The sequence below is a fragment of the Camelus bactrianus genome, chromosome X, assembly GCF_048773025.1.
Source record: "Camelus bactrianus isolate YW-2024 breed Bactrian camel chromosome X, ASM4877302v1, whole genome shotgun sequence".
NCBI lineage: Eukaryota > Metazoa > Chordata > Mammalia > Artiodactyla > Camelidae > Camelus > Camelus bactrianus.
The window spans coordinates 81,845,456-81,873,002 of record NC_133575.1 but is presented as its reverse complement, the minus strand read 5'-3'; the positions used below and the strand labels follow the sequence as shown (position 1 = coordinate 81,873,002).

At 41.7% G+C, this 27,547-nt stretch overlaps 1 protein-coding gene and 1 non-coding gene across 5 annotated transcripts in view; one reads left to right on the top strand and one right to left on the bottom strand.

The window, feature by feature from the left end:
- The window catches only part of PAK3 (p21 (RAC1) activated kinase 3), a 240,498-nt gene that overhangs the window by 43,237 nt on the left and 169,714 nt on the right, over nt 1-27,547 (top strand). The window lies entirely within an intron of this gene.
- Nucleotides 2,314-2,386, bottom strand: TRNAT-UGU (transfer RNA threonine (anticodon UGU)). Its single transcript has one exon. It is a non-coding gene; the product is annotated as a tRNA-Thr (tRNA).

The window sequence follows — 27,547 nt, the reverse complement described above, 5'->3', positions numbered from 1 at the left end:
TTGAAGAATTTCTAGGTAACATAATCTAATTTAGATTTTAATAGGCTCACTCTATCTGCCATGTTGAGAATAAACCAAAGAGGGGAAAGTGTGGAGGCAGCAGAACCAGCTAGGGAGCTACTGCAACAATCCAGGTGAGAGATGATGATGGCTTGGAGAAGGGTGGTGGAAATGGCAGTGATGTAAGAGACAATTCGAAATGGTCAAAATCTGTATGTCCTTTGACAGAGTTTACAGGATTTGCTGACTCTGTTGGGCATGAGACAGTGCATAGTCAAGGACATCACCTGGCTTTTGGGCCTGCGACTCTGGAAGAATGGAGTTGCCATTTAACTGAGATGGGAAAGACTGTGGGAAGAGTAGGTTTTTGGGGAAAATATCAAGGGCTTAGTTTTGAAGTTGATAATTTTGAAGCATCTATTTGAAGAGCAATAAGCAAAGGGAACTGAGAAGCAGCAGCCAGAACAGGAGGAAGAAAACCAATAGAATGTGGCTTCCTGGAGACCAAGAGAAGAAGGTCATTCAAGGAAGAGCGAGTGGAGGACAGAAAAATGACCACTGGATTTTGTAACACGTCGGTCACTAGCGATCTTGATTAGAACAGTGATTAAAATGAGTTCAGGAGGGAGTGGAAGAAGAGAATTTGGAGACAATGAGTATAAACAGTTGCTTCAAGGTTTTAGTATAAAGAGGAGGGCAGCAATGGGGCAGTAGCAGTATCTGGAGGGTGGATTAGAGTTGAGAGAGATTTTGTTAATTTTTGGATGGGAGAAATAATATTCTCATGAGAATGATCGAGTCCCCCACATTAGAATGTAAGTTCCTTGAAGGCAGGGACTCTGTTTCATGCATCCTCATCACCTCCCACAGTGCCTAGCACAGAGTAGGCACTCAGTAACTGTCGTCAAACAAGTTAATGATCAAATGATTGAAGGAATAAATAAAAGTAAATGTCAAAGAGTTGAGTAAGAAGTAATAGGAGGATAAAGTGGCAGGGGAATTGGGTAGCACCCTGGCTTTAGTTTCAGTCATTCCTGCCACACTCCTGGCATACCAACCTTACCCTGGGGCCAGACAGCCTCAGCCTGGGTTAGCATGGCACAACTCCCTTTGCCAAGAGGGCATGCTATGTCTCTGCAATCATCCCTTCCAGGGAGCTGACAGGCTTTAGGACTATAAGAACTGGGTGCAGCTAGACAAAGCCTCAAAGCTCAGGAGCATGTCAGAAGGGAACCCTCTCTGCGCCTGCGTCATCGCCCTGCTCTGGGCGTGGTCTGTGCGGCACAGGGCTCACGTGAGACTGGAGTCACGCAGCTCGCCCAGACTGCCCCTGCTGGCTGGAGGGTGATTCATAATCTCCTGGAGCTCAGGCCAAGGGACAGCTGAACCAGAGTCCAAGAAGGAGAAGTCCATGCCTATGTCGCCCCCAGAAGCCTTGGACATGGCTCCTTCCAGTTGCCTCATTGCACAATCCTCACTGTGTAAGGTGATGGGTTAGCCCAGTGAGGCAGCCCAGTGGGGCGGCCCAGTCAGGCTTCCCCATGGCTCCTGTGACTCAGCTATTGCTGGAAAGATGGCATGGCCCAGTGCTGGGCTAGCACATAAGAGGCACTTTTGAGTGAATGAACTCTTTGGGACTCTGGGAATTGACATAAAAGGTGAGGAAAGGGTGCTTCTTTTTCCATGCCTTCCCTGTCATCTCACTGTATGCCCACACACAATCCTGTGCAGGGACATAGCCAGGGGCAAGGAAATGTCCTGAGTTTGGAAGAAGGGCCAGGGAAGCTCCCATAGTTAGTTGGCAGCACCCCTAGACACACCTTTTCCATCTCCTCACCTAGCACCCAAAGACTCCACCATTGTGTGGGGTCTTAGGAGTCCAAAAAGTTTATTTCAACCCACATTGCCCTAATACCTGATCTGGACCACATCCTCTGTATTTTCTCAAAGTTGTTATGTAATAATAAATACAACAACAACTACTACTACTACTAATTAATAATGGTAATTGTAGCTGACCCATACTGAGCACCTACTATGGGCCAGGCACTGGGTTCAGCCCTGTACATACATTGTCTGCTGTATCACTGCAGCCCTGTGGGGTGAATACTACTATTGCCTCTATTGAACAGAAGGGATTCAAGCTATGAAGGAAAAGAGTTGAGATTCAAGCCCAGGTCTTTCTCACTACAGAATCACACTCTGCGTAGTTTTCCATTACAGCATCAATGAGCTCTTTTATTTTTTAATTTTTTATTTATTTTAAAAATTGTTTTATTTTGGGGGAGGTAATTATATATTTTTTTTATTTGATGGAGGTACTGGGGATTGAACCCAGGACCTCGTGCATACAAAGCATGCACTCTACCGCTGAGCTATATCCTCCCCCGCCAATGAGCTCTTTTAAAAACGTAAATCAGATAATGTCATTCCTTGGCTTGACAGCCTCCAGTGGCTTCCCATCCCACTGGGAATAAAATCTGATTTTCTTCTTGGGCCATCAAGGCCTGGCAGAACCCAGCCTTTGTCTGCCTCCCCAGTCTTGTCTCATTCACCTCTTCCAGGAAAACCTGGGCACTGGGCTCTGTAGCAGTAGCAGTGCTCTGCTTTTGGCATGTTTGGTAGGCTAACATGGGTGCTTACTTCTGCTTACAGTGATACTGCCCTTGGAAAATACTGACTGTGGCTCAAACAACCATCCTGGAAACCCTGTTGGTATAAGATGGAAGCTGCCTGTGCTTGTCAGTATAGCCGCTACTCCATTGGTAGTGGCTGGGCTATCTTAGTACTTGTTCTCTTTCTCCCTCACTTCTGTTATAAGGTCCTAGATGGTTTAGAGTGTCCCAGATCTTATCCAGCACCAAAAAGAATGTGATGCATACAGGTAAATCTAGGCCCCAAATCTCATTTTGTCACCGCTGGCATTTAGTGAGACTCTACTGGATGTCTAGGGGGTACAGAAACAGCACTGGACTAGGAAATGTATGACCTACATCTTACTCCAGCTTTCTCACTCATTAGCCTAGGAGACCCTAGATGAATCCTTTCACTTTTCTAGGCCTCAATTTCTTTATCGGTCCATGAAAGTAATAATAGCCTCTGCCCCTAAGGAATCACTTTGAATATCTAATAAGATGACTTATTGGATAGTGTTCTGAAAGTAGAGAAATTTACCTAATAATGCATATTGAGTGCTTATTATATTTCAGATACTGCTCTAAGCTTCTCACATGTATTATCTCCATCAATCCTCAGAAATAAACCTACTATATTGATATTAACAGTATCTCCACTTTACGGATGAGAAAAATGAGGCCCAGAGAGGCTAAGAGGTTTGTTCATTACCTGGCTGTTAAGTGTCAGAGCCAGATTGTGAATTCAGGACGTGCAGACTGAGCCACCTACTTACACATGTAAGGTAACGGGTTTTATTTGGGGCATGTCTTAGTCTGTTCTGGTAGCTATGACAGACTACCATAGACTGGGTGGCTTATAAACAACAGAAATTTATTTTTGCAGCTCTGCAGGCTGGGAAATCCAAGATCAAGGAGGTACCAGCAGATCTGGTATCTGGTGAGGCCCTCTCCTTGGTTGTAGCCTCCCATGACAGAGGGGAACAATGGAGCTCAGTGGGCCTTCTTTTATAAGGACATTAATCCCATTCATGAGGGCTCCACCCTTATTTCCTAATCACCTCCCAAAGGCCCCACCTCCAAATACTACGGCATTGGGGATTAGATTGCAGCATAGGAATTTTGGGGGGATCCAAACTTTTAGTCTATAGTGAGCAGGAGGTTATTATTATTTTTTAAAGTAAAAAAAAATTTTTGCTATCATTTTGTCCAACTTTTATACCATTTTTCCTCTCACTGGACTACATGCTACTTGGGTTCCTTCATCTGTTACTGTTTAGCTTTGTGGTAGGGAAGACCCCACCTCAATTCTCTTACCTTCCCCTTCCTCAGAGCCACAAGACGTTCCCAACAACCATGATATTCCACAGAACGTAATCTCCCCATGTCCCGAGAGGAGCGTGGGTGCTTGGGTCAGAAGATCCCTTTGTGTCTTCACAAGTACCAAGTGCTTCCTCTGTGTCAGGGACTGTTCTGGTTACCTGGGGATACCACAGGGAACAGTAAAAAAAAATCCACCTTGCACAACTTCACTTCAGCAGTATTCATGCCCCAAATACACAACCTTAACCTCACCGTGAGGTAACATCAGATACACCTCAATTGAAGGAAACTCTCCAAAAGTAATTGAGCCGGCCTTGTGAAATTGTCAAGGTCACGAAAGACACAGACTGAGGAACTGTCACAGATCAGAGGATGCTAAGGAGACATGACAACAAGTGCAGTATGAGATTCTGAATTGGATCCTGGCATAGCGAAAGGACCTTCAGGGGAAAACTGGGAAACTTTGAGTAAGACCTGTAGGTATGTTAATAGTATTGTATCAACATTAATTTCCTGGTTTCCATACTATTATTATTACTGTATAAGGTGTTTAATATTAGGGGAGGCTGGGCAAGTATTATATTGCAATTCTCTGTGCTGTGTTTACAGTTTTCCTGTCAAGTCTAACATTATTTTTGGCCATTTGAAAGCAGGCTGGCAGGCACAGAAATGTTAAATGCCAAAGGGATAGAGGAAGGGCATTGATGGTATTTGTTGTCCTTCCTGAGTTGCAGTGTCCTCATTGGTAAATGAGACCCAATAATAATGCATCTCAAAGAATTTGTATGGGAACCTGCCTTCGAAGTATTCTAAAAATGCAAGCTATAAATATTCTGTTTTGTGAAAGAAGCTACAAAAGAAATAAACATACCATCACTCTATCCTCTAGGAAAAAAAATTTAATTTAATAAAATTATTTCAAAATAAGAAGTTAAAAATATCCCAGGTTTCCTGGGGCTTACCTTTCGGTAGAGAGAAAGGGAATAAATAAAGTAATCAGGAAATTCAATGATATGTTAGAAGGCCACGGATGTGACGGAGAGAAATAAAGCAAGAAAGGCAGGCAAGGAGCAAGAGAGGGGTAATTTAAAAATAGGATGATTATGGAAGGCCTCACTAAAAAAAAAAAAGACATTTGAATGAAGATTTTAAAGAAGAGTGGGAGCAAGAGCCCCAAGAAGGAGTGTACCAGTCAGAGGGAATGGCAGGTGCAAAGGCCCTGAGGCCTGACTGGTTCAAGGACTAGCAGGAAGCCTGGTGTGATGAGGACAGAGCTGAGCAAGGTCAGTTTGCCTCATCCTGTGAGCATAAAGATAATGGAGAGAAACTAGCCACAGGGGAAGGCTCAGGGAAGTCAAATGATAGGCACCAAACAGAGGACCTGCCATTGTCCTCTTTTTCCAGCTGAGTCACATGACAGGAACATGAAGGGAAAGAAAAGAGCAGGGAAGTGAAATCATTGATGTCTAGACTCCTTGTCCAATTTCTGACACGGAAACAAGTCATTAAGACGCATAACACGTTTCTGAGTCTCCTGTGCTTTATTCCTCTCTGATCGTTGAACTCTAATTAATGCTGAGTGTGGCAGTGATAGCATGGCCTGAGACATCTTCATGATTTCGCCTTAATGAGAAGTATAATTGGTAGTGTAGAACGGTAGGCTGATTTTTCTTGGACTAATAAGTGGGGTTGATGAACAATCTAGAACATCTTTCTGGTTTGGTTTATGTTTATTATCAAAAGTCCTCGAGTCATCCAATTAACATCATTTGGATATTTCAGGCTGAGTAATGCACACACTAAACAGAATGCAGGCAATGATGTCGCATGGGAAGCAGCCCCTTGGCCTGCTGTGTTCCTGCAAAAGATGGGCCAAGTGTTGGGGAGGGGGTGGTCCCTGGAGCGTCAGCTGGCAGCCCTGGCCCAGGATGATGCTTCCTCCAACTGTGCAGAAGCAGAAATCCACACTGGGAAAGCCAGACTACTGCACTGGGGCTTGTAGACAGCAGTGGTGTTTTCAGAACATCTCAACTCATCCGCACAAGCATGCTGGTCCCGTCCTTAGAGAGTTAGAAAGATTGGATGAGAGGATTTAGTGGAGAGTATTCTCAAAAACGTAAAATATTACGTATGTGTAAGGTATTCATATCTGTATTATTGTTAAGAAAGACACCCATGGCAGATTTGGATTTCCAAGAGGGAGGCGCCAACTTTGCTCTTTGGGCTCTACACACTGGGATAGCTGTAGAAGGAGATCCCCAAGCAGGTGGACCTCTCTACCTTGGATTGATGGTGGACAGGAGTGGGCACTTGGATGCTTGAGGAGGTGCTCCGGGGATATCTGGCTTCTCAGCTTCTAAGACTGGGCTGGGGACAAGAGTAACAGACAGACTCAGAATTTTAGAAATACTCACGAGTAGCAGTCACCACCTTCACCCTGTCCTTGTGCCTGTGAGGAAGTTAGAAAAACAGAGCAGTGCTGAGACTTGCCCGAGGTCACACAGCTTGCTAGAACACAGCTTCAGTCTGGTCTTCAGGCTCCCAGTTTGGTGCTCATCCCCCCACTCCATCCCCACAGGCCCCTCAGATGCAGCGGGTAGCAGTCAGAGGAAAGCCATCTACTTGTGAGTAAAGCCATTGTCTAGAGAGTGGTTCTCAGTGTGGTCCAGGCACCTGCAGCATCTGCATCACCTGGGAACCCGTTAAAAGTGCCAGTTCTTGGGTCTTACCCTGGACTGAATGGGGGCTGGGGCCCAGCAATATGTGCCTCAGCAAGCCCTCTAGGTGACCCCGATGCACACTCAAGTGTGGCCTAGGCCTAGGCGGAAAGCAAAACGCTGAGTGCTGCAAACATCAATATGCTTTCGGATCATTTGACTGGCACAGCACAAAGAAGGACCATCTTTGAAGGGAAGGGCTGTGAAAAGGACTGCAGCTCTGGAGCCACACTTGCAGAGCAAGGTCACCTTCAAACAGACATGGCAGTGATGGATAGACATACACAAATAGGGAGTTGAGAGTGTAGGCAGTACTTGCTCATCCACTTGTGCATTGGAGATAACGTACTTTGGCCAACTCAGCAGTTCCCCAGGGACATGCCAGTTATGCTGCTTGTTGCTGTGGGGGCTTCACTCCTGCCCTCAGGGAAACTGCCATGTGGGATCATACAACCTCTGAGTTGGGAGGGAGCTTAGAGATTACCTACCCCATTGCCCACCTCTGCCACATCCCCGGTGATGCACCTGATTGGCACTCTCTTGGCTTCAGCATCTCAGGGTTACAGGAGCTTGGTTTCCCATACGACAAGGTGGAGATGCGTAGGAGGAGGAAACACACGTTCAGGTAACTACAATAACAAAAAGTAGTGTAAGTGCTAGAACCAATGCTATGAGAACCCTGAACTGGGAGGAATGAATTTTAGCGCTGGGAAGTCAGAGGAGGCTTCATGGAGGGGGTGCTACTTGAGCTAGGCAAGATTTAAGCAGGCAGAGATGATGGAGGAGGAAGGAGGGTTGTTGCCATATTTATGAACAAAAATGTTGGGGGCCAAAAATGCAGGATAAGTTCTACAAAATATATTCAGGCAGCCTAGGTAAAGAGGACAGGCTCTAGAGTGAGACTGCTTGGCTTCAAACCCTGACGCCATGCCTCACTAGCTGCCCGACTTTGGGCAAATTACTTAACATCTCTTGGCCTCCATTTCTCTACCTGGAAAATGGGAGTAATATAACATGACTCATCGGATTGTGGGAATGAGTAGATGACATCATATACGAAGTTGTCCAACACAGTGTCTAGCACACGGCAAGTGCTCCAAAACACTTTGGCAACCTGGGTTCATAACAGCAAGTGCGATGGTTTGCCTGGAGCACAGGGTATAGGACTGCGAGTAGTGGAAGTAATCTTTGGTACTAGGTTGTTGAGAGGGCTTTGAATGCCAAGCTAAGGATTTGAGGCTTTTATTCTGAAGGCTGGGGATATGTGTATTTGGAGGATGGATTGGAGCAGGGTGATAAGAGAGAGGGAGAGTTAAGAAGTTACTGGAGCTTAACTATGACAGTGGCCAAAGAACTGAAAGGGATTGGGCCAGAGTCAGGTTCAGAGCAGGGATACTTGAGTTAGTGTGCGCCTGAACTCCATTATTACCTACAAACCTGAGTTCAGGTTAAGAGATCCTAAAATGGGTAGATATGTGTGTGTGTGTGTACACAATATTATATTTATATATAGCATTGTAATATTATATTCTTATAGATTAATATATTATTATATAATAATTAAATATCATGGTTATCTAATATAATATTAAATTATATTATATATATTAATATCATATAATAATATGATATAAATATATATATAAATTATATATAAATATAAATATATTAAATTATGTATTATAATAATGTTGATATATAATTATAAAATACATTAATATAATTAATTATATTGATATACCATATAATTATATAATAATTAATATATTAATTATATGTATACATTATATAATTATGTATTTAAATTATATATAATATTATTACTGTAACTAATAATATGTTATACATTATATATTAATATACTATATTACATAATATATATTAAATGTATATCTTTTAAATGTAAAAATGCATACATGTACACATGCATATATTATATTTAATATACATGTTAAATAACCAGAAAATGAAAATTCATGGTTGGAGACTATTAGCCAGTTTTTAATAGTTCTAACATGAAAAACAGTGCCTTTTGTTAGCTTGAGTTAAGCTATGTGAGATATCATATTCTGTGAAAACATTTCCCAAAGCTGGCCTTTTTGTATGAAAATTTGAGATGTGTGCAGTTCACACATACTTGATAAATTTAAGCACATTCTGTCTTACTGCCAGGGACCAAAACCTGTAATAAGACAGGGAGTCCTCTGATGAAAGAGATGATTAGAAATGGCAATGGCTGTGTACACGGGCCCTAATTAAGGAATCCTCTGACGGTCATTTAGTATTACAAGTGCCCTCCATTTGGACTCTGGCAATAACTTGAGTATTCTTTAGTTCCCAGTCGGGATGAACACAATTCAAAATGTTCTTGAGTCCTGGGCCAGAGAGAATGATCTCATTTAGCACATTATAGAGTTCCTGCAAAGAGGAAAGACACTAACCACTCACAAATATTTTGTCATTGACTAACTGCAAAGATGCATCTGTTAAAGCAATCCATCTGAGTAGGCTAGTTCTCTCGAATATTAAAGAATATCGATAGATCCTAAAAGCCAGTTGCTTTGTCAGGCATTTACAAAGCATCTTTGAAGCCAAATGATCTCTTTTGTACCTTCACCTTTCGTCTAGAATAGATGCACAAACACATACAAATCTGGCCTCAGCCTCCTCTGTTTTGGCCTTTTCAAAGGAAGCTGACTTTCTCTGGCTGCAGGGAACCATATGTTTGGGTGGGAGGAGGTGCAGAGGTGATAGTGGCAGTGCTGTTTCAGGGCTGGGGAAACAGGTATGCAAATATTGTGAACTCCTGGTGCCAGGCCTTCCCTTCATCTACTAACGCCTGGAAACAGAACAGATCCATTGAAGCAATTAAACCGACCAGTTAGATTGACCCAAATTCTTTCAGGAAATGTAAAAAGCCTGCTGGCTCATGGGATTAGCTTGAGTTTTCCAATCGCTTCCCATCTGTACATCACCTTCCTGTCCACTCTAGCCTGGGATTGCTACATCTGCTCACCTCACCGGCTTGTGTTCCAAGCCAAGGTAATTTGAGAACCATCTAGTTAGAAGCAAGCCGTCGTCGGAACTCTAGAGAAACTTTGTGGCCGACCCAAAGAGAAATTTGGTCCTCCCCTTAATTGATTTGCTGTATCCCTGGCCTTCTTTTCCCACTATTTGCTCTTGCTCTTCTCCAATTCCAGGTGATGTAGCCAACTTGTCAGACGTAGCTTTGTGAAGAACACAGCCCAGGGAGTACACCATTTGAGGCTTCATTTTCTATAGAGAAAGAAGGACTGTGCTGAGTAGCTGTCTGGGAAATAGCAGGATGAAAAAAATGAATGTTTTGTTTCCTTTAGAGAGGGGGCATCCGAAGACAGTGAGGAAAGGCCCAAGGAATGTTATAGGCAGCGAGTGATGGCAGGACGCAGATTAAAGGAGACACGAGGCCTAGACAAATTACACTCAGGGCTCACTCTGCCGACACAGGTTCCTACCCCTGTGATATACACAAGGATAACAGAAAAAGCCTATAGCCCACAGGTTTTTAGCCTTGGCTGCACATTAGATTCTCCTGGAAAGCCTAAAAATGTATACACACAGGCCTCTCGTACAGAGATCCTGTCTTCAGCGGTGTGGCGTTAGGGCCACAGCATTGGCACTTTTTAAAAGCTCTCCAGATGGAAAACAAAATTGCCATAAAGGCCACCATCGAGACAGTTGACTTTGAATATGGACTGTATATTAGGTAATAGAAATTTCTGAACTTGATAGTCATATTGTGATTACATAAGAGGATGTTCTTGTTCTTAGGAAATATATGCTACAGTGTTTAGGGGTGAAGAACACGATGTCTGCAATTTACACAAATGGATTGAAGGGAAAAATACCATGTAGAAATGCAGAGGGGGAGGAATCCAACAAATATGGCAAAATGCTAACATTTGGCGAATCTGGGTGAAGGCTTACCCTGCTGACAAGGCTTCTTTGTATTATTCTTAGAACTCTTCTGTTAGCTTAAAATTATTTTCAAATTAAAAAAAAATTCTAAAAATTACACCAGTTCCTTGGATGAAATAATGTACAAGCAGATTTGGAAATCACTGGATTCATAAAATCTGAAGGAATGAGGACCTATCGTCCAGCGGTGGCAGTGGAAGCCTTTCTGAGCCACTGTCCTTCACCAGTGCTTCTCTCCCTTTAATGCTCATGTGAATCTCCTGGAGGTCTGGTTAAAATTCAGTTTCTGATTCAGAAAATATGCTCTGGGACCTGAGATGCTGCATTTTTAATTGACTCTCTGGTGATGTCCATGCCTCTGGTCCATGGGCCACACCTGGAGTAGCAAAGCTCTAGGACTGAATTACTCCACTATCAATCTGTCAATCAATCAACAAGTGTTTTGGAACCATCTCCTCTGGGCTCAGCACTGTGGGAGAATTCTCTAGTTGAAGAAGGGTGGGCATTCTGAGCTCCGTGGATTGGCAGCCCATCATCTTGACCCCTTGACTATGGCATCACCCTGTGAGCCATGGGATCTGGCCCTGTGAGAGTCACTCTGATCCCCAGAACAGAACAGAGCACCCAACAGAAGAAGCATGAACAAAAGCTGGCAGCAAATTGCAGGGGGCATGAAGCAGTCTCTTCCAGAGCAAGCCTAGGGTTTAGGTCCTGGGAGAAGTTCAGCCCTTCCTGGTGGGTGGCAGTTGGAGCCAAGCTGAGGCTCTTGCAGAGAGCAGCATCATTCCAATGAGATGTCAGGGTACAGGCTGCCTGAACCCGGCTGCCTCCCCTGTGTGGGACTCGTTTATTAGAAACAGATTTCCAAGGAAGATTCCCGTTTGTTGTTGGCTGTGGCATGCTTTGAGTTTGTTGCTTTTGCTGTTAGAGGAGCCAAAATGTCTCTCCCCTGGGGGGAGCACATGGAGAATCGCCGTGCTTCCATCAGAATTTGCCATGCCTAAGCCTCCATCTTCCCCCATGGTAGTGCCCTTCCCCTCTGCCTGCCTGCTGTGATCGTGTTTTCCATGCATTGAATTAGAGGCCAGCCTGTTATTTGTATCTCCCTTGTTTACATTCAAATCAAGGCCGACTGACATGTATGCACAGAAGGAGGCAGCTGAATAAGCAGCCTCAGAGAAGGCTCTGGAAGACAGCTGAGAAAGGCCTGGAGTTGGCAGACGTGAGATTGAATCAGAGCATTGCCATCTAATAGCTGTGTGAACTTGGGCAAGTTACTTAACATCTCTGAGCTTTAGGTGCCTCATCTGTAAAATGGGGCCGATAACAGCACTGAATTCATAGGGTCATGAACATTAAATAAGATAGAGAACAGAGCAGGTGCTCAATAGATGGAAGACAGTCATTCATTTGATGGGGACTTGTTGAGTTTCTTCTATGTGTAAACACCCAGTGGTTCAAACCCAGTCCACCCTTACTTGCTAGTTGTGCAACTTGGAACAAATTACTTTGTTCTACCTCTCTGAGCTTCAGTTCCCTTACTCTCAAATGAGGCTGGTACCAGTGGATAACTCCCAGGTTTGCCATAAAGAATAAATAAGGTCAGGAATGTTAAACATGCCTCAGGTACCTAGAAAAGTGCTCAGCCAATGTGAATGATCATAATTGTTTCGGTTACTATTATTGTCAGCTCTTCTCTGAGCACTTATGATGAGTAGTTTGACTTAGCTGCCAAGCACTCTTTAAAATGGTCCTTTGCAGTTTCCTCCAGGAGACCCCTCCATCTGTGTTGTCATTTCCTTGAGGGCGGAGGCCACAGCCTTTAGACTGTTCTGGTGTCTCCATGGCACTGGCAGAGAGTAGGTGTTTGGTGCAGGAAGTAGCGAGCTCTCTGCAGCAGTCGCAGTCATCAGCTGGCTTCGCTGCCTGGGTTTGAATTTTAGCATTTCCATGTCACTTACTGAGTGACTTTGTAGCAACTCCTGGAACTCCTTGGGTTTCCATTCTCTCATCTGTCATAAGGGTGTCATAATAATCACTGCCTCTGGGGATTGCTGTGAGGATTAAAGTTGGGCTCATCACTTAAACCAGAATTAAGTGTTATTATTGTTCTTATTGGAGAAAATTCCCAATCAAGAATCACAGGAACTACTCTGAGAAATCTCTCTCTCTCTCTCTCTCTCTCTCTCTCTTTCTCTCACACACACACACACACACACAGACACGCATGCACACACGCACGCACATTCATACACTACCACCACACGAGTGGGCAGCCCAGAGGCAGCACGTTACAGGAGATGCACAAATATGTATTTATTGCCCACGAGGAGCTCTTTGAACCCCAGGCCAGGGCCAGTGTCTGCATAAAATTCTCTCTGGGACCATGGGGCTGTGAGCCCCTGGGTTCTATTTTATATTGATGTAAAATTTATATAACACGCACATTTTAAAGTGAACAATTCAGTGGCATTCAGTGCATTCACAGTGTTGTGTTGCCACTGCACCCTGAGTTTAGAATCGGTTACCCCTGTAACCTGCCGGAGGAAGGCAGTGTTCATTTGTTTTTGTCTCTCTTCCTGTCACTGTCCCTGTTCCCACTTCGTTCCTCCCCGTTTTTCCAACTGTACCCTCTCTTTCCCCTCTTCTGCCCTTTGGGGCAATGGGGGGTAAGTGCCTCTGGCTGACATCTACATTTGCGGGGGCTGTTGACCCACTGGGAAGATGCCAGGCCTAAGGGTGGCACCGGTAGAGTGTGGGTTGGAGCAGGTGAAGCCACTTCTTGCCATGGCTGAAAGCAGGCACAACCCGTTGTTGCCTGGCCTTCCAGTGGCCTCAGGGGCGGCAGACAACGTGAAAGGGATTATTACCAACTACGGCCTCTGAGAATTGCAGTCCTCTTTGTTATCACGCCTTCCATCTTTGGGTTCCTTGTCCTTATGAATAAATTTGCTCTGTATCAAAGCATCTATTACAGAATAAACTTGGCAGCCTCCACAGCCTCACAAAGACCTACTTTGTATTTGTGCTAGTGAGCAAGAGTCACATCTTGAGTATTTTTAAATATAAGAAGAATAGTTTATGGGTACTGAGTTCTTCCAGCATGCCAAGCACTGTGCTAAATGCTCAAAACTCTTGTAACTGCTCTGAGTTATCTCATGGAAGAGCTCTTACAGTGACTCTAGGAGGTAGGCATTTTTATTATGTATCTACATTTTATGATGAAGAAACTGAGGCACAGAGCTGATCAGTGACTTGTTCAAGGTCACATGGTGAGAAAGTAACAAAATCCGTGTTTTACACCAAGTGATACTGTGCCCTACAATCCCAGCATGGATGTTAATTAGCTGGTTGAACAGGAAAAAGAAACGGGTAGCTTCCCTCATTCACTACTCAGATTTTAGTCCTGGCTCATGAATTTCCTGGCTTTATGACTTTGAATGAGTCACCAACCCCCCTGAAAGCATTTCTTCGTCTATATAATTGGGGTAATTTTCTTGTCTTATTGCAAAATGTCAAGTGCAATGTCAATGTCAGGAATCGCTATCATGGATAATGGCTTCCTGGGATTGTGTAAGAGCCACACAGTTGCAAGTTAGGAACTAGAGCTCCTTGGGTTCTCTGTAATAACCCTGGGAAGCTGCAAGTTTCTCTGGCTGAATCAAATCCTGGACAAGCCATTCCTATCTCTGCTCTTCAAGGCTGTGTGATCTTTTAAGCATTAGCCAACTTCTCTGATCTCCATATCTGTGTCTTTCATCAAGTGTAGTTGGAAGAGCACTAGGGGAATCCTAGGCCTTTGGTACATTAAAGGATTAAAGAAACCCAGTAAAAGCCTTCTACGATGGCTCCAGCCTATTCCTTTTGTTGTTGTTGCAAAATCACAGCCTATCAATCACAGAGGCTGTGGTACAGATTAACTTGAGATGATCTGGCTGAAAATGCTTTGCATAGTGCCAGTGCCAGCCTCACAGTGGGTGCTCAAAAGATGATGACTCTTTCTGAGACTTGGGTTGTTATTCTTGGTGGGAGGGCAGAATGCAAAAGTTGGGGAGGCAGCAGCAGGGGCCAGGCAGTTTGGGTGGTCCGGACTCCTTGACCACAGGGCTGGCCAGTTGCCCTGATTCCTTGAAATGAAGGCGTGATTTGGAAACACAGCTGCCTCTTATTCACACAGGAGCTGTTTATACACAGGACTGTGTCTGACTTTCCATGTTGGTTATTTCTGTTTCCCAGGAATGTTGGGAAGGGGCAAGGGGATGAAGCCTAGTTCAAGACCTACCTGTTTCATCACCCTTCACCTCTCTTGGCATGCAAATGATTCAGCAGCAAAGGAGGCAAGATTCTCTGAGCAAGAAATAGCTTTTATTGTCCCTCAATGTAGGCATGAAGGACAGGGGAGCAGAAAGACCAGGGAAGCAGTGGAGGGAAGCAGTCTTCTAAGTCCCATGTAAAGTTTTTTTTAAGAATTATTAAACTTTTTTCAGAAATTGTAAATGTTCTACACTTTCAGTGCCATCAGTGAAACAATGCCCAGGCATAACAAAGGAAAATAAGCAATGCACTTTCTTTCTCTGCAGAATAAGCAATAGCGACAGCCTAAGTCTGAATCCTTCCGCAACCTCCCAAAGCGCCTGCAGATACATGCAGGCATGGAGCACATCTATTGGAGATTTTGGTGTGTGTACTAGAATGGGATCATGACATACACATTTCTCTGCAGCCTGGCTTATGCCCTTAAGAGTACATCACAGACCGCCCGGCACATCAGTAGTCATAGATCAGCTACACCCTTTCAAATAGCTACGTAATAGTCTGTAATATGATTATACCAGGATTTATTCAGCCATTCATCTATTGATGAGAGTTCAAGTTGTGTAGAACTTTGTGGCCATTCCTGTGAAAAAGGGCACCGTCTTCATTCATCTTGGCATATTTACCAGTGTTGGTGGGAAGATTCCTGGGTCAGCAGGTTTTTATTTACCTATGGCAAGATTGCTTGGCTGGTTTTCATAAATAGCATTCTGATTCCCTCATTTTATTATCAAAAAGTTTATTATTCATCTGTTAAGCAGATTTCATTTGTCTTCTCAGTAATCAGTGCTTTGCCTCATAGTAAAGGGTATGAATTGAAAAGAACTTTTGTAAGCAGTGGGCATCCAGAGATACTATCTTCTCTATTGTGGGATCATAACGAAGCAGGACCCTGTGGGGCCTTCCTGGGACAGACTCCTCCCCCATAATCTCTGCTGTAGCTCCTTTCCAATAATAGTATCTCATGTGTATTTCCTGAGTTTTTCAGATGCTAAAAACCACCACCAAAGGGAAGAAATTAACTACTTGAAGATCAAGAGCAAATAGCCTCCAGACCTTCTGGCGCCTAGGGGTTGATAGTGTTGACCGCCCTATTCCCTCAACATCAGCCAATCAGAGAATTGTACACAAGCTGATCACATAGTCTGCGACCACCCTCCCTTACCTGGCCTTTAAATATGTTTTGCTAAAACCCTTTGAGGAGTTCAGGGTTTTCTTGAGCATGAGCCACCCCATCCTCCTTGCTTGGCCCTGCAATAAACCCTTCTGTGCTCCAAACTCCGAAGTTCAGTTTGTTTGCCCTCATGGTGTATTGCGGACTCGAATTTGCTTTCAGTAACAGGATCCCAGAGAAAGGTGGATTGCAATTTATCCAACTGGACCAAATCTTCCAGATGCCTTCCTTCACTGATCTAGTCCAATTATTCTGCTGCCTTTTCTAGCCATGATCACCATAGGTCCAACCTCGAGAAGCAAAGAGAAAATATGTTTTGTTGGCAACAAACGTGTTCTGGGTTCTCCCTCAGATAGATTCCTTTGCAAGATAATACAAAGGGAGTAGAGAGGCTACAATGGGAGGATGAGCACAAATGACAGAAAATGATGAATATCAGTCTGCTTTGCTAACTGCTTTTGCAGAACTATTGCTGAATAGTGCCTTGAAAAACCAAGGAATGGTGGGGACATGGGTGTTCACTCTAAAGTTCTGTCAGACTTGTGTAACAAAGTGTTAAGATGTTGATAGGAGGTTTGATTTATTAAAATTCTTGTCACATGCCATTATCCAGGCAGGTAAGATCAGGATCAAAATACTTTGCTGTGTATGTACTTGATGCTATTTAAAGCACTTTAAAAATCAAATTCCACCCTTCCAGCAGCCTCGTATGACAGAAATCACTCTCCTCCTTTGACAACAGAGAGAATTAGGCCTGAAGTAGGAAGTGACTTGTCCAAAGTCACATACGTACCTGGCAATACGGTTAAGCCTTGAATTTGGGATTCCCTGTCCAGTGTTCATTCCACTTGTAGAAAAGGGGTGTAATATCAAATCTTAATTCCATTTCTCATTAGGTCTCTGCTTCAGTCTCATCTAACTTAACCCAATTTCTCTTTTACTCTAGGCATAGGGATCTATGCTTCTTTCCATGGCTGATTTAACACTGATTGAGCACCAGTAATGTGCTAGGTACTCTAGAGACCGTTGAATTAAATCTGGTGGCTGCCCTTTAGCTCCCAGTCTCAATTTGTTGGAGCCCAATCTAAAACAGTTATTGCTCTGCACAGACAGTGCAGGCTTATAAGAACGTTTCTCTTCTCTAAGCTTGTTTCTCACCATTTTTCCGAAGGACCCCCAAGGGAATCTCTCGTTGTCAGACAGGAATATTTGATAACTGGTCTCTGAGTAGTCCTGAAAAATAACTCCTTATTCTTCCCACCTCACTTTTAAAGATAAATGTGTCAGTTTGTTTTCCTTTCCAGAACAACAAATTGAGGCTGGTTTTCTCTTCTGAGGAGTCAGAAGTACAGATCACCCAACATGTTATGGTTTGAAGCACATTGGAATGGTCTCTCTGACCCCGAATATTTTCCTTATCAGCTGAAATATCCTTCTTAGAGATGTAACCCCTTGACTCCTTTCTGACTTTCTCATCGTGTCAGTTGTCATGCTATATTAACCACGCTTTGTGTATACCCTTTGGAATGTTTCAAACATCTAGCCTTTTTCCAACCGTTCCCACTGCCGCTGGCCTTGTCAACTTAAACAGTTACAGCAAGGTCCCAGCAAATCCCTCTACTTATTATCTCCTCTAGTCCACCCTACCTTCTATCATCAGAATTGTATTTCTAAAACACCATTCTGGTCATGTCATATCCCTGGTCAAAAATCATAACTGGCTTTCCATTGCCTGGAGTAGTTGTTTTCAATGTCTGTTCATTTGTTTGTTTGTTCTTTGGGTCTGTTCATTTGTTTATTCTTTGGCTTCCAATTAGCAGAGGGATGCTTTTCTTGAGCAAAATATTAGGTAGCTGAAGCCCCAAAATGAAAAATAGAAGTGCTCTAAAAATGTAGATATGGGTTAGTTGAAGCGAGGAGGGAGGGTACTAGAGCCTCCCTTCTTTCGTGAGCCTTAGGGAACACAGTGTGGAGACCACTGGTCTACTCCTGGGATTCATATCCCTTAGCTTGGCATTCATAACTGCACTAGCCTGGCCCTAACAGGGCTTCTCCCAATAGAACCCTTTGCTCCAGCAGCTTGGTCTGTTCTCTCTGTCTTTCCCGCACAACTGGGGCATTCCCCACTCTTTACCTTTGCACGTGCCATGGCCCCGAGCTGAAATCCCCACTGCTGTTCTCTCTTTCTGTCTGAACTGCATTCACCCTTCAAGGGTCAATTATAGTCCTATTTACTTTGAGAAACCTTCTCTGGCTACCTTATTTTACAGTGACTCACTTGCCAGGGCTATGATGACTTTATCTCCCCCCACCCCCCACCCCAAAAAAAAGAGAGATGAAGACAGAAGCTGCTCAGCAAAGAGATTTCTATAGACTCTGCTTTTATGTTCTCCTTCCAGCTAAAGAAATCTTATATTGTGACCATTAAATGTGGGGCAAAGATTCCTCAAGTTTCTGTGCTCTGGCTCTGCTATTTGTTAGCCATGCGACTCTAGTTACTGTACTTCAAGTCCCTCATCTGTAAAATGGGGACAATAATAGTACTCATCGCAAAGGGTTACGTGAGGATTAAATTGTGTCAAGCTCCTTGAACAGTGTTTGGCACTTAGTAAGCAGTTGATAAAACTTAGCTATTATTAGGATAGCTAAGACATGAGGTGATGAAGGTCTGAGCTAAGGCAGAGGCAGTGGGGTGTCAGCTGAGGGCAGAATGGTTGGGAGGTGTAAAGGTAGAGAATTATGTACAGAGTAAGATAAAGATATGAGTACACAAGCCGTGGAGGATGAAACAGGTTGCTTCATCATCAGAGGAAGGAGGTGTCCTGAGAGGTGGTTTTCCCCTTGGGCTGCTATCAGCAAGGCTATATTGCCACTGAGTCTGGACTCAATAATGAAATTTATCAACCGTAAATACCTTTGCAAAATTCTTTTTTCAGTTAACTGGGAGCTAAGAGGATAGCCATTTGGAATTGGGCCATAAGACAGAATGTGTTGGAGAGGTGAAAACAGAGCATAGGGCCCTGACAGGAAGAGGCGCCTCCGTGGCAACAGGTGGGGGCATTGTGCCAGACGTAGCTGAAACTCTATACATATTAGCTGGTAGAATTAAGAGTGCACTGGCTGCCTGGGGTGGGAAGAAGTAGTGCCAGAATAACTGAACAGAGACATGGAAATCCCAAAGAGAAATTTTGATAGCTTGCCTCATAAAGTGTGTGCGTGCATGTGTGCACTAGAGGGCAAAGGGAGAGGTCATGAGATCCAGATTTTTTATTGAAAAGGAAGGAATAGTCCCAAACTCATTCTATGAAGCCCACCATCACCCTGTTACCAAAACCAGGCAAAGACACCACCAAAAAAGAGAATTACAGACCAATATTAAAGTATAATTGACTTAAATATTATATTAGTTTCAAGTGTGCATCATAGTGGTTTGATATTTTTATACATTACAAAATGATCACCACAGTAAGCCTAGTTACCATCTGTCACCATACAAAGTTATTACAGTATATTGACTATATTCCTTATGCTATACATTACACCCCCTTGACTTGTTTATTTCATAACTGTAAGTTTGTGCCTCCTGATCTTCCATACCTATTTCGCACATCTCCCTGCCTCCCTTCTGGCAACCACCGGTTTGTTCTCTGTATTTCTCAAGCTTTTTCTGTTTTGTTATGTTTATTCATTTGTTTTATTTATTAGATTCCACATCTAAGGTGAAATCCTACTGGTAAACATTGGGGTGCATGTATCTGAATTACTGTCTTCGGGGTTTTTTTTTGGATATATACCCAGGAGTGGAATTGCTAGTTCTGTTTTTGGGTTTTTTGAGAAATTGCCATGCCGTTTTCCACAGTGGCTGTACCAGTTTACATTCCCACCAACAGTGTATGAGGGTTCCCTTTTCACCACATCCTCACCAACATTTGTTATTTGTGACCTTTTTGATGATACCCATTCTGAGAGGTATGGGGTGATATTGTGTTCTGATTTGAATCTCCCTAATAATTAGTGATGTTGAACAACTTATCATGTGCCTGTTGGCCATCTGTATGTCTTTTTTTTTTGGTATGTCTTCTTTGGAAAAACGTCAATTCAGATTCTCTGCCCATTTTTTAAAATCAAGTTGTTCGTTTTTTTGATGTTGAGTCATATGGGTTCCTTGTATATTTTGGATATTAACCCCTTAACAGATATATCATTTGCAAGTATCATCTCCCATTCAGTACACTGCCTTTTTGCCTTGGTGATAGTTTCCTTCACTGTGCAAAAGCTTTTTAGTTTGATATAATCCCATTTGCTTATTTTTGCTTTTGTTTTCCGTGCCTGGGGAGACATACCTAAAAAAATACTGATAAAACTGATGTCAAAAAGCGTACTGCCTGTGTTCATTTTCTTCTATGAGTTTTATGATTTCAGCTCTTAAATTTAAGTATTTAATCCATTTTTGAGTTTATCTTTGTAAATAGCGTGAGAAATAGCATGTGCTTCTTTTGCATGTAGCTGTCCCGTTTCCACAACACCATTTATTAAAAAGGCTGTCCTTCCCCATTGTATACTCCTTCTTTGTTTGTCATAGATTAATTGATGATGTAAGTGAGCTTTCATTTCTGGGCTCTCTATTCTGTTCCATTGATCTATGTGTCTGTTTTTGTGCAAGCACCATACTGTTTTGATTACTGTAGCCTTGTAGTATAGTTTGAAATCAGGGCACATGATACCTCTCATTTTGTTTTTCTTTCTCAAGATTGCTTTGGCTATTTGGGGCCTTCAGTGTTTCCATACAAGTTTGAGGATTATTTGTTCTAGTTCTGTGAAAAATGCCATTGGTATTTGGATAGAGATTGCTTTGAATTTGTAGATTGCCTTGGGTGGTATGATCATTTAAAAAATATTAATTCTTCCATTCCATGAGGATGGTCTATCTTTCTATTTGTTTGTGTCATCTTCAGTTTCTTTCATCAATGTTTTAAAGTTTTCTGAGTACAGACCTTTTACCTCCTTGGTTGGTCTTATTCTAGGTATTTTAGTCTTTTTGATGAAATTGTATATGGGATTGTTTTCTTAATATCTCTTTTTGATAGTTTGTTATTATTGTATAGAAATATAACATATTTCTGTATATTAATTTTATATCCTGCAACTTTATTGAATTTATTTATTAGTTCTAACAGTTTTTGGTGGTGTCTTTAAGATTTTCTATGTATAGTATCTTTTCATCTGCAAATAGTGACAGTTTTACTTCTTCCTTTCCAATTGGATTTCTTTTATTTATTTTTATTGTCCAATTGCTATGGCTAGGACTTACAGTACTATGTTGAGCAAAAGACATTCTTGTCTTATTTCTGATCATACAGGAAATGATTTCAGCTTTTCATCATTTAGTATGATGTTGACTGTAAGTTAGTTATATATGGCCTTTATTATGTTGAGGTATGTTCCCTCTATACCCACTTTGTGAGACTTTATATCATAAGTGGATCTTTAATTTTGTCAAAAGGCTTCTCTGCATCTATTGAAATTATCATATAATTATTTATTCTTCAAATTGTTAATGTGGTGTATTGTATTGGTTGATTTGAAGATATTGAATCATCCTTTCATCCCTGGCATAAATCCCACATGAGCATGGTATATGATCCTTTTGTTGTTGAATTCATTTTGCTGATATTTTTGTTGAGGATCTTTGTCTATGTTCATCAGTGATATTGGCCTGTAATTTTCTATTTTGTGGTGTCTTTCTTTGGTTTTGGTGTCAGGGTGACACTGGTCTCATATAATGAAGTTGGAAGCATTCTTTTCACTTCAATTTTTTGAAATAGTTTGAGAAGTATAGGTGTTAATGCTTCTTTGATGTTTGTTAGAATTCACCTATGTAGCTGTCTGGTCCTGGACTTTCATTTGTTGGGAGGTTTTTTTTAAATTACTGATTCAATTTCATTACTGGTAATCAGTCTTTTCATATTTTTCTTTCTTCCTGATTCAGTCTTGGGAGATTATGGATTTCTAGAAATTTACCTGTTTCATCTAGATTATCCATTTTGTTGGAGTATAACTGTTCATAGTAATCTCTTATGATTCTTTGTATATCTGTGGTGTTGATTATAATTTCTCCTTTTCATTTCTGACTATTTGTTTGGGGCCTTTTTTTTTTCTTGATGAATCTATCTAAAGATTTATCGATTTTGTTTATTTTTTCAAATAATTAACTTAGTTTTATTGATCTTTTCTATAGCTTTTAGTCTTGATTTCATGTATTTCTGCTCTGATCTTTATTATTTCTTTCCTTCTACTAACTTTGAATTTTGTTTGTTTTTATTTTTCTAGTTTCTTATGTGTAAGGTTAAATTGTTATTTGAGATTTTTCTTATTTTCTGAAGTAGGCTTGTATTCATATAAACTCCCCTCTTAGAACTGCTTTTGCTGTGTCCCATAGACTTTGGATCATTGTATTTCCATTTTTATTTGTCTCCAGGTACTTATGGATTTCCTCTTTGATTTCTTCAGTGATCCATTGGATGTTTAGTAGCATACTATTTAGCCTCCACATATTTGTGTCTTTTGCAGTTTTTTTTTCTTTAGTTGATTTCTAGTCTCATAGCATTGTGATCAGAAAAGATGCTTGATATGATTTCAACCTTCTTAAATTTATTGAGACTTGTTTTGTGGCCTAGCATGTGATCTATTCTGGAGAATATTCCATGTGCACTTGAAAGAATGTGTATTCTGCTACTTTTGGAAGGACTGTTTTCTCTTTACATCTATTAACTCTATCTGGTCTGATGTGTCATTTAAGGCTAGTGTTTCCTTATTGATCTTCTGTCTGGATGATTTGTCCATTGATGTAAATGGGGTGTTAAAGTCCCCTACTGTTAATTGTTTTACTGTAAATTTAACCCTTTATGTTTGTTAATATTTTATTTATGAATTTAGATGTTCCTATGCTGGGTGCATATATATTTACAATTGTTATTTCTTCTAGTTTATTTGATTCCTTTCTCATTACATAATGTCCTTTTTTGTCTGTTGTTATAGTCTTTGTTTTAAAGTCTGTTTTGTCTAAGTTTTGCTATCCCAACTTTTTTCCTTTCCATTTATATGGAATACCTATTTCCGTTCCCTTACTTTCAGTCTCTGTGTGTCTTTAGGTCTGAAGTGAGCATCTTGTGTACAGCATACATATGGGTCTTTTTTTCTTTCTTATCCATTCAGCCACTCTATGTCTTTCGATTGGAGCATTCAGTCCATTACATTTAAAACAATTGTTGATAGGTATGCACTTATTGCCATTTTGTTGATTGTTTTCTGGTTGTTTTTGTATTCCTCACCCCACCCCCTTCTTCTTTTGGTCTCTTCAGTTGTGATTTGATGGCTGTCTTTAGAGTCATATTTGGATTCCTTTTTCTTTTTTTGTGTCTGTATCTATTATAGATTTTTTGGTTTGTGGCTACCACGAGCTTCGTATCTATTTATCTTTGAATGAATATTTTAATTTGATGATCTCAAGTTTGAGTGAATTTTAACTCTAAATGGAAGTACATTTTCACTCCCCTTCATTTTTAATGTTTGTGACACTATATTTGACATCTTTTTGTTTTGAATTTTCCTTAACTACTTATTGTGGATATAGATGATGTTTTTTAACCTTCCTATTAGCTTTGTCAATGTTTCTTTTACTACCTTTACTATATGTTGCCTTTACCAATGAAATTTTTCCTTTTTTAATTTCTATATTTACAGTTGTGGTCTTTTCTTCTCTGCTTAGAGAAGTCCCTTTAACATTTCTTGTAAAGCTGGTTTAGTGGTACTGAACTCTTTTAGCCTTTGTTTGTCTGTAAATCTCTTTATCTCCCTTTCAAGTTTGAATGATAGACTTGCTGGGTAGAGTGTTCTTGGTTTTAGGTTTTCTCCTTTTATCACTTTGAATATATTGTACCACTCCCTTCTAGCCTGCACAATTTTTACTGAAAAGTCAGCTGACAGCCTTACAGGAGTTTCTTTGTATTTAAATACTTGCTTTTCTTTGCTGCTTTTAAGATTCTCTTTACCTTTCATTTTTGCAATTTTAATTACAGTGTGTCTAGTTGGGGACCTCTTTGAGTTCATCTTTTTTGTGACTGTCTGTACTTCCTAGACCTAGATGTCTTCTGTTTCTTTTCCCAGATTAGGGAAGTTTTCAACTATTACTTCTTCAAATAAATTCTCTGCCCCTTTCTTTCTCTCTTCTTCTTCTGGGACCTCTATAACACAAATATTAGTATGCTTGATGTAAGTTTAGAGATCTCTTAAACTCTCCTTATTTGTTTAATTCTTTTGTCTGTTCAGCTTGAGTGATTTACACTATTTTGCCTTACAGTTGGCTGATTATTTCCCCTCTATTGTCTAATTTACTATTGATTCCTTCTAGTATACTTTTAATTTCAATTATTATATTTTCAGTTTGGTTCTTCTTTATAATTTCTAACTGTTAAACTTCTCCTGTGTTCATCAACTCTTCTCCTGAGTTTATTGAACATTTTTATGATCATTACCTTGAACTCTTTATCAGGTAGATTTCTTATCTCCACTTTGCTTATCTTCTGAGGTTTTGTCTTATTTCTTTATTTGGAATATATTCCTCTGTCTCCTCATTTTACCTAATTCTTTGTGTTTATTTCTATGTATGACATAGGTTGGTTATATTTCCCAATCTTGGATAAGTGGCCTTATGTAGAAGACATCCTATGAGGCCCAGCAGCACACTGCACACTCGTCTTTGGTCACCAGAGCTTATATTCTCTAGGGGTGCCCCCTATGTGAGCTGAGTGGGCCATTCTGTTGTGGCAGGGCTGACTACTGTGGGTACACTTGTAGGTGGGGCTGGCCCTTGGCAGTGGCTGCTAGCCTCCTAGTGGACAGAGCTGGGTCACAGCATGGCTGGCTGCATGGCCCGGAATGTCCCAAGGCTGGTGCCAGCTGGCTGATGGGTTGGTTGCATCCTAGGGTGGCTGGTTGTGGGGTCAGGAGCCCCAGGGCTGGTGCCAGCCCTCTGGAGGGCATGGCCAGGTCCTGGGGTGCCTGACTATGGGGCAGGAGGTTGGTCTGGGACTGATACCAGCCTACTGGTGGGAAGGTAAATCCCCAGTGCTAATAGGCTAGAGAGAAGGCCTCAGAAATGGCACTTGCCAGCATTAGTGTCCTCATGGTAAAACAAGCTCCCCAAAATGACTTCCACCAATGTCTATGTCCATGGGGCAGTCCAAGTTGCTTTCTGTCTCTCCAGGAGATCTCTAAGATCAGCAAGTGGGTCTGACTCAGGCTCCTTTCAGATGAGTGCCTCTGCACTGGGACCTGGAGCATGTGAAATTTTGTGCACACCCTTTGTAAACAGAGTCCCTGTTTTTTACAGTCCTCAGACTTCCCTGTATGCAAGCCCTGCTAACCTTCAGAGCCAGATGTTCTAGGGGCTTGTCTTGATGGTACAGGACCCCCAGGCTGGGGAGCCCAGTTTGGGGACCTGATCCTTTGCTTCTTGGGGAGAACCTCCACAATTGTGATTATCCTGCTGTTTGTGGGTCACCTACCCAGGGGATGTGAGTCTCTGCCTCTCCTACCCATCTCATTCTGGTTCCTTTATATCTTAAGTTGTGGAAAATATTTTTTTCTAGTCTTCAGATTGTTCTTGTAGTAGTTGCTCTGTAAATAGTTGTAATTTTGATGTGCCTGTGGGAGGAGGTAAGCTCAGGGTCTTCCTACTCCTCCATCTTGGACACATCTCTCCCCTCAAATGGATTCTATTACCATGGAGATAATTAGCTATTTGAATTTTTTCGAAGAGTAACCATTATTCCAGATAGAATAGAGGATCACAGATATTATTGCTATTTGGTGAAATCTTCTGGGGCAAGATCCATGCCTTACTTGTCACCTGTGTGCATCATCAGTTCTTGTTCAACGGTGGTTGTTAGATACACATTTGTGGAAGGAAGGGAAAAGGATGGGAAGAAGGGAGGAAGGAAGGCAGGGAGAGGAGAATAATTATGAGATGATGATTAAAGCATCTGCCCCAAGGACTCTTGGAGATAAATAGGAGTTTCTGACCTGTCACTTTTATTCTAAAATCTGTGTTTCCTTTGGGACTCAGAATGTTAAATAGTAAAAATTCAACAAGGATGATAGTTTCTGCTTTTGTCTGGCAGTGAATGTGAATTTGGCATGGGGCAGAGTAGAGGCTAGACCTAGATTAATTTTTACCTCCTGGGAGTGAGATGAAGGCAATATATGGCTCTAATCCATTTATTTTTATGTACCATCTAATGAGATCCAAGTCTGCTGTTCACTCTGGGCAAAGGCAAGGCAAGGATATGAGGTAAAAGCCAATTCAGTTATATAAAATCAATAAATACTTATTAAACACCTACTTTAAGCAAAATAAGCAAATGTTAAGCACCTGTACTGTGCAAACACAGCAGAAGTTATGAATGGTTCCCTACCCTAAGGAGCTTACAATCTAGGTGAGGACTTAAGTCTAGTATACCTGAAGCAATAATGAATAATGCAAATCAGACTAAAATTAAATTTAGCAAACATTTGTTAAGCGCTTTCAATGTACCATGAATTGTTTATTTGCTGATTAATAATAAGTGCAAATAGGTGTTATCAGCAAGATGGTAGACTAGGATGCTCCAGGTCCTCACAGAAACATCCAATAAATAACTAAGGAGTGACTAAAATAACTTTGTAGGAATTCCGGAAACTAGTCGCAACCAAGCAAATGCCCAATCAGGTAAAATCTACATTCAAAATGGCAGGAAATTCCATGGCATTTACTTACCCTTGCCTCATTCCCTCTCAAGTGTGGTGCAGTATGGTCAGGGGGAAGAAAACCATTTCCTGTTTCCCTGCCGTGGGACAGAAGGAGCAGAGTGGAACTTGTTTGCAATATTCTGGCCCGTCTGTGGGCTAACTGAGAAACTGGTTTCTGTATCACCTGACTCAGAGCTCAGATGGGAAATAGTGTCATAGTTTGGATATCAGGCTGGAAGCCATGGAGGCAATGGTGGGTACTGCAGCACATGAGCACTGCAGGAGAACTGGATGCCTGGGAGCAAGATATAGGCAGAGGAATAGAATATCTAAGCCCCCAGGAAGAAGCAGGGGTGAGTGAAACACTTTGGGAAATTAAGATATTTAAAAGCAGCTGGAGGAAATAAAATAATAAAACCATACATACACAAGCCAGACAGGATGCATGCCCAGAAAATAGCCGAGAAGAACTTAAAAGCCTTCCCCCCGGCCTGATTCCAAGGCTCAGGGACCTGCCAACTAGTGAATGTCTCCACACTGGTGTGTAGAGAGTGGAAGAGGTATCTGTTTTTCCAAATGCCCAATTTTTCAAAAAAAAAAAAAATAAAAAATCACATCACAAAGTATACAAAAACACAGGA